Raw genomic sequence first — 12876 nt, 5'->3', positions numbered from 1 at the left:
GCTCAAAGGTCTAGCTAGGAGACAAAACTCAGAAAGACCCTGATTCCCTAATGAATATGACATTCTTATCAGGAAAGTCTTTGTGCCTGGCTGAGCTCTTTTCCTGAGCTGTTCATTCCAGAAGGCTCTTTAGGCCCTCTGAAAATAGTCCTCTGTTGAGCTTACCCAACTCGTTCACTTGGATTCGAGGTAAAACCACTTTATGTGTCCCAGGTCAAGAATAAAAGCAGTGACTCAACTGCAACTTTCTTGCACATTAAATGGCAGTTTAGAACAAGCACACAGAGCTCGGCTTCCATAGATACATACAGCTGAGTTCTCCTGGGTCTTTCATTCCAAGTCCTGGCGACCCGGTTCTTCTCACTGAAGATGACATCACTGATGATCGATGATGTGGGCAGTGACCCCATATGCAGCCTTCTCAGAAAACATGCCCTGATGCTTTCTGGGGGTTTTCCCCCGTGCAAGTGTGCATAGATTATGCAGAGTTGGTGGCATCCCTTTCCCCTGGAAGGTTGCCAGATGTGTCCACCTGCCGTGAATAGCTCCACCTCTGACAGCTGCAGACCTCACCTGTTCATAGGTTGCAGATCCTCACCAGCATTGCACAGCTAGTCTGCATTATTTAAAATCATGCTTCTGTGTGGTCTCAGCCGGCTTGTACTGGGCAGTAGAGCTTCCCAGTTTGCCTTGGTCTAGTCCACAGAATTACATCTGTGTCGTTACCATTCCCCAGTGGGAACAATTGTGCAAATACTCTTTTAATAGCTGCATAATCCTTCATCATAAAAATATGATTCATTTAACCATTCTCTTATTGTTAAGCAAATGTCATTTTCCAATTGTGGGCTCTTATAAAAATCATTTCAGTGAACATATTTGTACACAAATCTTTGTGCCATTCAATATGAAATCGCACAATGATGGAACCGAATGACAAAGCAGGCTCTGCCTGAGTAGTAGGTCACGATCTTCCAACCAAAGGAAATTTAGGAGTTCCTGTTCGTCTAACACCTGTGTGGAATTAGAACTCAGTGTGGCCTTGACACCAGTCATCTGTCAGTTCTCCAAAAGATTGTACAGTGTAACGGAAATTCTCTGGGAGGAGGTCAGCCCATAAAAGAAGTTCTTAAAAACTAAGGAGGATCTTTGTCTTCCGGAAGTGCTCTTCCACGTGGTCATTTGGATACAGAGCCAGCATAGTCCAAGGACTTCTGATGACAGGCGCACCTTCTTTTCCAGTGTATCTTGTTATTTTAGGTGTCTTGTTATTTAAATAGGTTTAATTAAATAAAAATAAATGGCAGTCCATTGCATCAGATGAGATGACATCACCCTGAAATGACTGGAAATTTCATCACAGAGTAACCTTGGAATATTTCTGAGGTTTGTTTCCTGTCCCAACCTTGTATAATCCAAATGCATTCTTAATTTCTCTGACAGAGGCAGTGGTTTGTTTGCTGTCACAATACCACTACCTTGACCATTACTTCGTTTGATTCTTGGAATAATTCTCTGAAGTACAGACAGCTATTTTTATCATCCCAGTTTTATAGATGGAGAAGCTCAGGCTCAATGATGTTAAATGGTTTCTAGTCCATTTCCCAGTCTCTAGGCAGGCCTCTGGCTAAAAACCATCCCTTGTCACCAGAGTATGCAAATAGAGCATCGTAACTATGTAAGACCCAAACCGCTCCTCATGGTTTCTGATTGTAGCCTCTCTCCCCATCCTCCTCAGTACCTGTTCATAGTATTCATGAGTCCTTTAGACGCGCTATTGGCGCCATCATCCAAAAGGAGGAAGATTTCTTTGAGGAAAATGACTCGAGAGAAGAAAAGGAGAAAAACTAGCTCGCTTTGGATCTAAGAGAGGCAGCGGGACTGAAGTAGGAAATGGTCACCAGACCCACCTGCCAGAAGGTCTGGGGCTCAAAGAAGACACACCCTTTGGTTTCCTTAAACAGACTTCTGTGATTGGCTGGTGGGTCCTGCGACCGCTTTCACTTTCCATTCCTTCCACAGCCTTGTTTCAGGTTTTCTCTCCCACATGCAACGTGCCGTCGCTGCAGCTGGCCTGTAGCCACAGTTGAACTTGATTTATTCGCCAACGTTTTCAGTCGTTACCTAATACACACCTGAAACTAATGTTAAATAGTATTGAATGTCAACTGTAATTGAAAAAATGATTTTATTAATGTCACCCCAATAATTTTTAATTAAAAAAAAGTTAAAAAAAATCATTACCTAATACTACTACTTAGTAATCTAGATTTTGATGTTTCTTGAAAAATTGAAGATTAGGCTCTGGTTGGCCAGCATTCCTGTGTGGCAACAGCTGGATGCAGCCGAGGCGTGATGGTCACTTGGAAAGAGGGGTGTGCACCCCACCCCTTCTGCCCACTCCCACTACACTTTATCTCTCTGGCCTATGTAAGTCTTTCAGTTTGAATCCTGAAGGAACAAATATGATCCAAGGCACTGCAAGCACTTAAAAGTGAACACGTTTTTGATGTCTGTTGGAAAACAGACCCAAATTTCTCATCCTTCTTTATCAGTTCTTAACTACGCAGCTGCTAGAATGCTGTGGTTCCTCAGGTTTGGAATCAGAGAGTGGGTTTGCACCCAGCCTCTGGCATTCATTAGCTTTGTGATGCCAGTGAAGAAAAAGTTAGTCTGTATGGGTGTTTTCCCCAAGCGTGGTGCAATCATCCAGGAATGGCAGGAGGTTCGGGGACCACTGTCTGGAGTACACACGAAGGGATGTAAGGCGGGAGGAGGCTGATCTTCCCAGCCGAATCTCAGAGAAGCTCAGATGTAGCAACACTAAATGTGGCAGAGAATGTGAGATACAAGGCTGAAAATGGGAATGAACAAACAAATGAAAACGGACTCATAGAGAACAAACTGATGATGATTGCCAGATGCAAGGTTGCGGGGTGGGTGGAAAAGGTGACAGGATTAAGAAGTACAAATTGCTAGATACAGAATAGTCATGGCGATGTGAAGTACAGCATAGGGAATATAGTCAATAATACTGTAATAACTATGTATGGTGCCATGTGGGAGCTAGACTTATCGGGGAGATCACTTCATAAATTACATAAATGTCTAACCACTATGCTGTACACCTGAAACTAATATAAAATAATATTGGATGTCAATTCTAATTGACAAATTAAAAAACAAAACAAAACAAAAAATCAAAGACATGGGAATGAATTAAAAGTCTGCCTATGGAACAATTGGGCCTTTCACCTCACCCCATCCCTAAAACATCCCATAAGTTTCTATCACCCAGGAAAGATACTGTTGACAGTATCTCTTTAAAAAAAGTTGAATATCTCCAGAGGGGAGAAATCAGCTTATTCTAGTGTTCAGGACTTCCAGGCACTTGGAGCCTTCTGGTCAACAAGCCTTGGTACACAGAACTCCTAAAAAGCTTCTTAGGGCTTCGTCCTTAATTAAGAATGGACAATAAAGAATCTCTAGGCACTTCAGGAAAAGACTTCATAATAAAAGAGACTAAAATAAACAGGAAAAGAGACAACAGCCCCAAAAGAAAGCAGTTATTTTGATGAACTCAAAATCAAAGCAAAGCAAACTAAAAAGCTCCAATTAATATATTCAGAAAGGCTCATGAAGCTATTTCATCCATAAAAGAAGAATAGGATGTCAGGACAAAGGACAAACAAGATGAGCTCTTACAAATGAAAACTATGGGTGATCAAGTTATAAAAGAATCAATGGAAAATTTGAAAGATAAAATTACAACACTTTCTCTAAACACAGAGAACCAAAAGAAAAAAAAGGATTTTTTAAAAAGGTAATAAAAAAGAAAAAAAAAAGACTTAGAAAACCAATATAGGGGCGGGGGCAGGATCTAATTAATAGTATATTCAGAAAGAGAGAACAAAGAAAATCAAGGGAGAGGACAATATCAAAAAAATGCTACAAGAGAATTTGCCAGCACTGAAGGCCGCACATCTCTAGACAGAAGGGGCCCACTGAGTGGTAGACGCGGAGTTTGAAAAAAAGACTCACCTACTTACACAATCGAATTTTTTAGAACATCGAAGATGAAGAGAATAGTAGAAAAACTTCCAACTAAAAAATGGTCATCTTTAAAGGAATGAAAACAATAATGAAAATTAAACAGACTTCTCATCGGAAAGAACGGATGCTCAAAGGCAGTAGTAAAATGCCTTTAGTATTCTGTGGGAAAATGGTTTGCAACCTATGGCTGAATATGACATTATAGGTTGCGTTATAGCCTTTTTATGCTCCGAATCTCTGTGACTTCTGCTACCAGTTAGAGAAAACGCTCAGCTTTCAAACTGATCATGTGATTAAGCCCACCCAGATCATCTCCCAACCTTGAAGTCAACGAATTAGTAACTTTAATTACACCTGTAAAATCCTTTTTGTCATGTAACATTACATAACATAACCATGGCAGAAACATCTGGGGACATGGGGCGTGGGGACCGTTTTATTGTTTGATCACACTGCTCAGAAAATGACTATTATTTTTATATCTGATGTGTTTTATGATAAAAATTACATAGGAAAGTACTAAGAAGAAGTTTTTTTTAAAAACATATCCAAAATCTCACTTCCCAGAAACAGCCATCATCGACATTTGGAATCATCATCTCAACGGGTCCTTGTGCCTCGAAACAGAGCAGAAAGATCAGTAGACAACAGTGGGATTTTGCTCTGCAAATTACTTTTGAGTAAAAATGATTAAAATTAATTTTATAGAAAAAGAAAGTAAAGTAAAACAGGAGATGCTAAACTTTAGCTAAAATGTTTCTCTACCACAAAAATTCTTAAAATATCCCCTTTAAAGGTAAAAAAACTAATATAGAAATCATCGAGAAGTTGGAATTAGGCTTGCTTTACAAAGCTGCAGTTCATGCATTTTATTTTTTAGAGTGATTATTTCCCTGCCATTAAAGATGAGTAAATTTCTATACTTACAAGTCCTCCTACTGCCCTTTCCTATCACTTCCCAATATTTGTTAGGTGTATAATTATTTTTACAGGGTAAGAGTTTGCTATGTTTACATTTCGTTCTTAAACCATAAGTTTCACAGCTGTTTTTGTCTTAATTCTGTATTTAAAACAATTTAAAACGCATCCTCGTATTTTAAAAAAATCCTCAGTTCTCCTCTTGATTTTGATTCATCCCTTGGTTGACTGGGTTTCAGTATAAAGAATTTTTTTCAAGAATATGAAAACCCTGAATTCTTTCACGCTTGACAATGACTGCCAATAGTCTCTACACTTACAGAACAACTGGGTAGAATATAAAATCCATGAGTGACACCTTTATATTCTTAACTTCGGTAGACCTTGCTTCATTGTCATTTTTTTTCTGGTATATTTCATTACTGATCACTCAGAACAAATTTCACTTCGACATAGTGTGTGCTTTCTATCTGCTGACTCAAGGCTTCTTTTCAGTTAAGTTACTGCTATTGTTCCATTTGTTCTGGGATCGTCTTCAGGAATGCCAATTATTCATATATTGGATCTCCATGGTCTATTTTCCACAACTACCAAATTTTTAGAATTTTTAAGATGTCTTTATTCTTTTCCGTATTGTTCTGTAGCGTTTTTACTTGTGGTCATCTTATTTTGGGTTGATTCTAAAGCAGCTTTTCTTTCCTTTCTTGAGCTCTGCCACTCAGCTTTATCCTCTTTTATTGCTCTATAATTCCTTATTTGTACCCTTGACCCTCTTCTTTGAGATTATTTTTTTTTAAGGGAGATAATTTTGAAATTTCTCTGGTGAGATAGAGAACTCTTTGTTAGGGCACAGCATGGGAAGGGTGGCAGAGGGACACTCAGGCACCTGGCAGCTTTACTTTGGTGTTTCCAAGAGTTAACTTCCTCTCCATGAGAGAGTATCACCGAGATTCTCAGGTATGGGCACTCTGGAAGCTACTGACACCCCCAGCAAGGCTCTCTCAGTTTAGGCTCTCCGGGTTATAACCTGGCAATTGCCTTCCCATCGCCCTGTTGTCTGCTGACAACAGAAATAAATAACCATCAGCCTGGTTTCTCCTTGACATCGATCTTCCTTGCAATCATTCTAGTTATTTGCAAGAATACTACCTGTAGTGGGGGAAGAGTTTCTCCTGTGGGGTCCTTGGATCTTGTTACTCAAATCTAAATTTCAGTCATTTGGGTACCACTTCCGCAATTTTGCCTCATCTGCATATTACCACCATCATAATCAATATTCTTCTTTGAATCGACTCCCGGTTTTTACTTATTTAATAAGTAGACCCTTCACAATCATAAATGAAAAGCCAGTTTCACTTGCCATAAATAGGAAGTAACTATTAAAAATAAATGCAATGAAAACAAAGCATAAATTCTACCTACATACAGTTGTCTGCTGGAAGCTGAGTCTGAGGTCTGTATTTTCCTGGTTAGAAAGAGAGAGTAGTACAAATCAGAGGTAAGTTAAAGACCACTGGCACCCAACTATTTTCTTCTTGATGTAATCGCAAATGAAAGAGAACTCTAAAGGAATCACTTTTCATTTTGTTATCTGATATAATTAAATGGCTGTCAGTGTACCACCTAAACTTATCTCCTGTTGCCCTAGTAATACAAGTCCCCCTCACTTTTGGGAAACCCCACTCCAATCCAAGGATTAATGATTTGGTCTTTTGGAACTATGACACCACTAAGGAAATATCTTTCCTGCTGAAGGCTGGAGGCAGTGTATGTCGGCTCTTAGCATTTCACCAATTTCAGTACAGATTTTACGGCATTTGGCCGGCATACTTCATGGTTTGTGGTTTGAGGTTTTGTGAGTTTCCTTGTTTTATTAAAAACGGGGCTTTTTCTGTGTTTTTTTCTTTTCTTTTTTCCTTTCTTTCTTTCTTTTCTTTTCTTTTCTTTCTTTTTTTTTTTTTTGTTGCTTCCAGAAGATATCAGAGTGGAGGGTTGGGGAGGACGGGAGTGAAATGTCTTTACTACCTTTAACTGAATATATATGTGATGTGCATGCCTCTGAAGTATCCCCAAGCTGTTCAGTCATTGGCACAGGTCACACAGCCAGATATCAGACCAGAATTTCCCACTCAGCCGAGTGCGCTGTACCTGCCACAGAAGGTGGAGTGAGAAACTGCCTAAATGCTGCTCCCCCCTCAAAAATTTTCTTCCCATTTGTGAACTCGAGGTGTGTGTGTGCCTTCCCAACATCCTTTTTGAGAACAGTGGCAATGTGTCAACTCCAGCACAGGCTGGGTGTCTTCCAAGAACATGAACTTCACACTCCCTAACTCTGTTGTCTCTGCATCCTGCAGCAAGTCCCTTAAACTTAGTGGATCTATATCACACAGTGAAGGTTGTGACAGGGTCAAAAACAGAATCGAGATGTCAATGATGTTGTCTTTGACTTCTTGAAAGAAGTTCTTTTTTATTTGGGTATACAGCTGAGTGTTTGGATGGAGCCAGTTAAAGGAAGGCCTGATCCTAACGCTTATAAATCCAGAGGTAAGGAGCTTCCTGCTCACTCTGCACGAATGATAGTTCATTAAGTCCTATTGGCTCACATTGACAAGTCCTCCCAACTTTGCTTTAGCCCTTCCCCTCCCCCAGGGTAAGGATCAATGAAACCACACAGCATGGCGCCACAGACGCAGGCCCACAAGATAAGGAGGTGAGCAGGGAGCCCCAGTCTGGTGCCAGGTATCAGCAGGCCTGGCCAAAGGCAGTTGCTAAGGAAACAATCGTACTTTTAAGCTTTTTTCTCTATCACTCTTCCTGGCCTTAGCAGAAACCTGGCTTTCTCCTGAATGAGTTCCCTTTCCCAGCCCTTTCACAGACAGTCCTGCCCTCCCTACCTGTCCATTTCCCAGGGCAGGAGGGAGCAGAGATAGTTTCCTCAATTCCAGCAACTACGTCCAGTCCGCCGTCCATTTTCTCACACCATTTCAACAACTTTTCCTCCTTTGCTTTCAAGCCATCCTCTCATATCACCGTCTGATCAGCTAAGCTCCCTCGCCAGTCCTATTTGGTGTTTCTAGTCCCTGATTCATAATTTTTCTTCCTATCCTATCTAGCATCATCACCACTGCCTCTGAAATGTTGTTATTTCAAAACTCCAAACTCTTACTTACCAAGCTCTCCTCTACTGGTTGTACATGACAGTTGTACACTACAAAATTGGTTCTACAATATAATCATGTAGAGAGCTTTAAAAAGAACCCCAAAGTCCAGGCCCTTCCGCAGACCAATTAAGTCACACTTTTCAGGGGTCTGAGGTGACTCCAACGTGCAGCCAAGGTTGAGAAGTGCTGTTTCACTCACTCATGTTAATGAGTTCCTGCTCCTAGACTGGACTCCAGGCTAGCAGTTTACTCTTGGCTGCACTGCCTGCCTGCTCACTCAACTTGGGCTCCAGGGTCACTCACTTCAGCCAGGTTGCTGTCCAACCTCGAGGGGGAATGTAAGTTGCTAGAGGAAGACATTTAAGTATCTGATTCAGGCTTTCTATCTCCACCTGGGCTCCCAGTGCCAGTTAGCAATCATCCAAGCTGGCTTGCTCGATTTATTTTCCACAGTGACGGTTCCAAACTGTTCCCGCTATCCTCAATTCCTGAGTCCATCTTCTCCCATCTCCTCCATCACTCAGCACACAGGGCTTGTGTCTCGGAAATAAACTCTTTGCTGCATGTGTGCGCGTCTGAGTGGTTTCTGTCTACAGAAGGGATCGGCTTATAAGGTGTATTCCTGTTTTACTGAGATTATACCCTAAATTGGCTTCTCTTTTTATACCTACTCTTTAAATGTAGTTTCCCAACACCCCCTCCCTCAACACCACCACCATACATTCATTCACTCATTCAATAAACATTTACTAAAAGCCCATTTTGAGCTAGAGCCTATTCTAGATGCTATGGATACTGAGATGAGATGACCAAGATCCCCAAGTCTATAAGCTGGTCCATGCCTGCCTCCAGGCCCTCTCCTTTCTATTCTTTCTTGAGGAAGATGACCAAGATCCCCAAGTCTATAAGCTGGTCCATGCCTGCCTCCAGGCCCTCTCTTTTCTCTTCTTTCTTGAGGAAAGACTTGGGGCATCCTCCCATCAACGGCAAACCTCTCAGCCAGTCCCAGCCCAAATGATTTTTTTCCGAGATTCTCTTCATTGGCTCTCCAACCTCTTCCTCATCTACCCATCTCAACACCAAACATATCCCAGTATTTCTGATCTTAAAAAACAATTAAATAGAAAATTACCATTAGAATATCACGGTCACAACTGCTGTAGGCAAGATCTACCACCAGATGCTAAAATTAGTGGGTGAAAGATTAAGGAGAAACAGCATATTTGCATAGTCTACAAGTATCTCACAAGCCTTGCAATATTCATTCATTATGATGTGAAAAATAATAACTTTAGAGTAGAGAAAAATAGCAAACACCACCTTAACCAAGTGTCCAAGGTTAACATGACAAGTAATAAGACTATAAAGTTCTTGTACTCCTGATGCGGTGAGCTGATGAAGAGCACATCAGCTCCATGACACTCTTGACAAAAACGTGTGCCTTCAATTTAATCATAAGAAAACACCAGACAAACCAAAATCAAAGGTCATTTTACAAAATACTTGACCAGTACTTTTCAAAAGAGTTTAAGTGAAAGTTAAGGGAAGACCAAGGAACTGCTATGGATTGGAAGAGACTAAAGAGCCATACCTAAATATAATGAAGGTCCTGGATTGGATCCTGGCACACAGAAAGGACATGGTTGTGTTCCAATAAAACTTTATGCACATGGAGATTTAAATTTCAAACAATTTTTCACGTGTCATGGTATACTCTTCTTTTAATTTTTTCATCTGTTTAAAAATACAGAAACCATTTGTGTGGAAAAAGTGGTAACATCTGTAGGGTCTATAGTTTATTTAATAATATTATACCAATGTTGATTTCTCAGCTTTGTCGGTTAAACTATGGTATGTAATATATTAACACTGGGGAAAGCTGGGTGAAGGGTATGTGGGAATTCTGTACTGTTTTTGCAACTCTTCTGCAATTTTAAAATTATTTGGAAAAAAACCCCAAAAAACTCCCTGGATCCTTCTTTCTCTATTTTCCTTCAGAGAAAAACTCCTTGAAAAAGATGTCCACACACTGTTTCTACTCTATCTCCCAACTGCTCTGCCAAAACCACCTTGGGTATTGTCACCAATGGCATCCAAGTTGGCAAATTCATGGGATCTTGCCAGACCTCACCTTACGTGCCCTTCTCAGGGCACGTGGCATAGCTGACCACTCTCTCCTTCTTGAAACACTTGGCTTCCAAGATATAAAACTCTCCAGGTTGTCCTCCTACATCTCTGGCTCCACTCTCTCATTCCAATGTCACAATGTTGAAATTCCTTAGACTTCAGTCCTGGGCTCCTCTTTTCTCCTGCACATTATCTCCCTAGGTAGTCTTACTCATACCTCTGGTCTCAAATAGCATCCACATGCCAATGGTTCCTAAATTTATAACTGTACCCTAGACCTCTCTGCAAGCTCCAGACTCATATATCCACATAGCTACTTCATATTGGCATTGGATGTTTCAAAGTTAAACTCTTGGTATTCTCTCTGATATGTGCTTTTCCTTGAATTCACCCATCTCCTTAAATAGTAGCACCATCCTCTTCCATCCACCCAGTTGCTCATGCTAGGAACTTTGATGTCATTATATATCTAGAAATATTCCATTTCTTTTCATATCTACTATCCCCACTATCATTTTTTGCCCGGATTACGGTAATAACCTCCTAACTGGTCTCCCTGTATCTCCTCTTGCTCCCTCCAGTCCAGTCTCCAAACATGAACCATGGTGACCTTTTGAAAATACTACCCCAATTATATCATTCACTTGTTTAAATTCCTTCCATCGCTTCTGTCTTCACGCAGGAAAAACTCCAAAAATATTAAGTCCCACCGCACACTTCGTGATTGGGTGTCTGCCTACCTCCCTCACCTCATCTCCTGTTTACTGTGTTATGGCCCAGTTGGTTTCCTCTCGGTCCCTATAATACAGTAGGCTCTTTGCCTGCCTCAGGGCTTTGCATCTGCGTGTTCTCAGAATTTTCTTCCCCCAATAGCTCACTTGTGAAATCATCAGGGTAGGCTAGATTATGCTTTGGTAGCAAATAATCCCAGCATTGCCGTAGCTCATTCCTAATAAGATTTATTTACTGCTCACATGACAGTCTGTTGTAGGTCATGGTGGCTCTTCTTTAAGTGGAGACTTGGGGTTTCAGGGTTCCTCATACTTGTGGTCCCCCATATTCAAAATGTGGCCTTTGTAGTTGCTGTGGAAAAAGAAGAAAGTATGAGTGATTATGCATAGGATTTTACCTGCCAGAACTGGAACTAGCACACATCATATCTGCCCATACCCCATTGGCCAGATCACAGTCATATGACCCTAGCCTAACTGCAAACGAAAAAAAATATTTAGTTTTCCTCTGTCCAGGAAGAGGAAATGAGATTGGTGAGCATCAGGCCAATCTCTGCCACATCCTGGTTAAAATCTACTCATCTTTAAAGAGTCAGCTTAAATAATACTTCCTTATAAAGGCCTTCAAGCTTCAACCTAAATTAGGCCCTCCTGATATATCCTATTGTAGCACCCTGTAATTTTCCTTTACAGCATTATCACAATGAAAAGTTTACATTTTTCTTATGTAATGACTTACGATTGATTTCCATTTCTAGACTGCAGGCTCTATGAGAGCAAGGATTGCATGATTAGCTCCTACTGTTCCTCTAGCATCTACCACAGCACTTGGTATATAATTGGTGTAAAAGTCATTGAGTAAACAAGAATTGAGCACAGCCATTCCCTGGCTACAAATAGCACATCACTTGTGGAGGAAAAAGACAAGTAAGTAGGCAATTATGGCTTAGTGGGATAAATGCTCTAGGCAGGTAAGCCTAGGGAGCTGAGGTCAACCTGAAGGGGCTGCTGAGGCCTCTCTGCTTTATCTTCCATGGCAATCTAATGCAGGAGTCTGCAAACTATGGCCTGCAGGCCAACTCTGGTTTTCTGACTGTTTTTTTTTTTAATGGTCCAAGGGCTGAGAATGGTTTTTCTATTTTAAAATGGTTGAACAGAATTAAAAGAATAATATATCATGACACATGAAAATTATGGGAAATATTATTTTAGTGTCCATATATAAAGTTTTATTGGAACATAGCCGTATCCATTAGTTTACTTACTGTCTATGGTGGCTTTCAATAGCAGAGTGGAGTAGTTGTGAAAGAGACTACATGGTCAGCAAAGTCTAAAATATTTACTATTTGGTCATTTACAGAAAAACTTTGCTGACCTCTGGTCTAATCTACTCTTAATTTAAAAGTTCACTTCTATGTGAATCACATCCAAGTGTCCATCTTAATCTTCTCCTTTTCCCATTCTCATGTCCACTGCCAGAAATTAGGCCACCATAAATTCTATCCTTGCAAACAGTATTCTTGTCCTGCTATCTTTCTCTTCCTCACTTCAGTCCATCCTTTTCACTAACTTCCAAGAGAACAGTTTTGATGAGTGTAACTACTCTTTGAGGCCCCGCATCCTGAACTAAATAAAATCTTCACTGCTCAGCATGTAATCAAGGTTCTGCATTATCTTACCACACCTTACGTTTGGACTGTATCTCTCACATCATATTTCATTCAGCCTCATCTGTTTCTTAACCCATCCTTGTCTTCTCTACCTCCAGGCCTGTGCTTACAGTTACCATTTCTGCATGAAACGTCTGCTTCTGCTATTTCCATCTTACTCATCCTTTAAGTTGGTTATTTCAAATGCCTCCTTGCCCTAAAAGCCTTCCCCAGCTC

This window comes from Pteropus vampyrus, unplaced genomic scaffold (genome assembly GCF_000151845.1).
Source record: "Pteropus vampyrus isolate Shadow unplaced genomic scaffold, Pvam_2.0 Scaffold219, whole genome shotgun sequence".
In the NCBI taxonomy this organism is placed as follows: Eukaryota; Metazoa; Chordata; class Mammalia; order Chiroptera; family Pteropodidae; genus Pteropus; species Pteropus vampyrus.
This window is presented reverse-complemented; position numbering follows the sequence as displayed.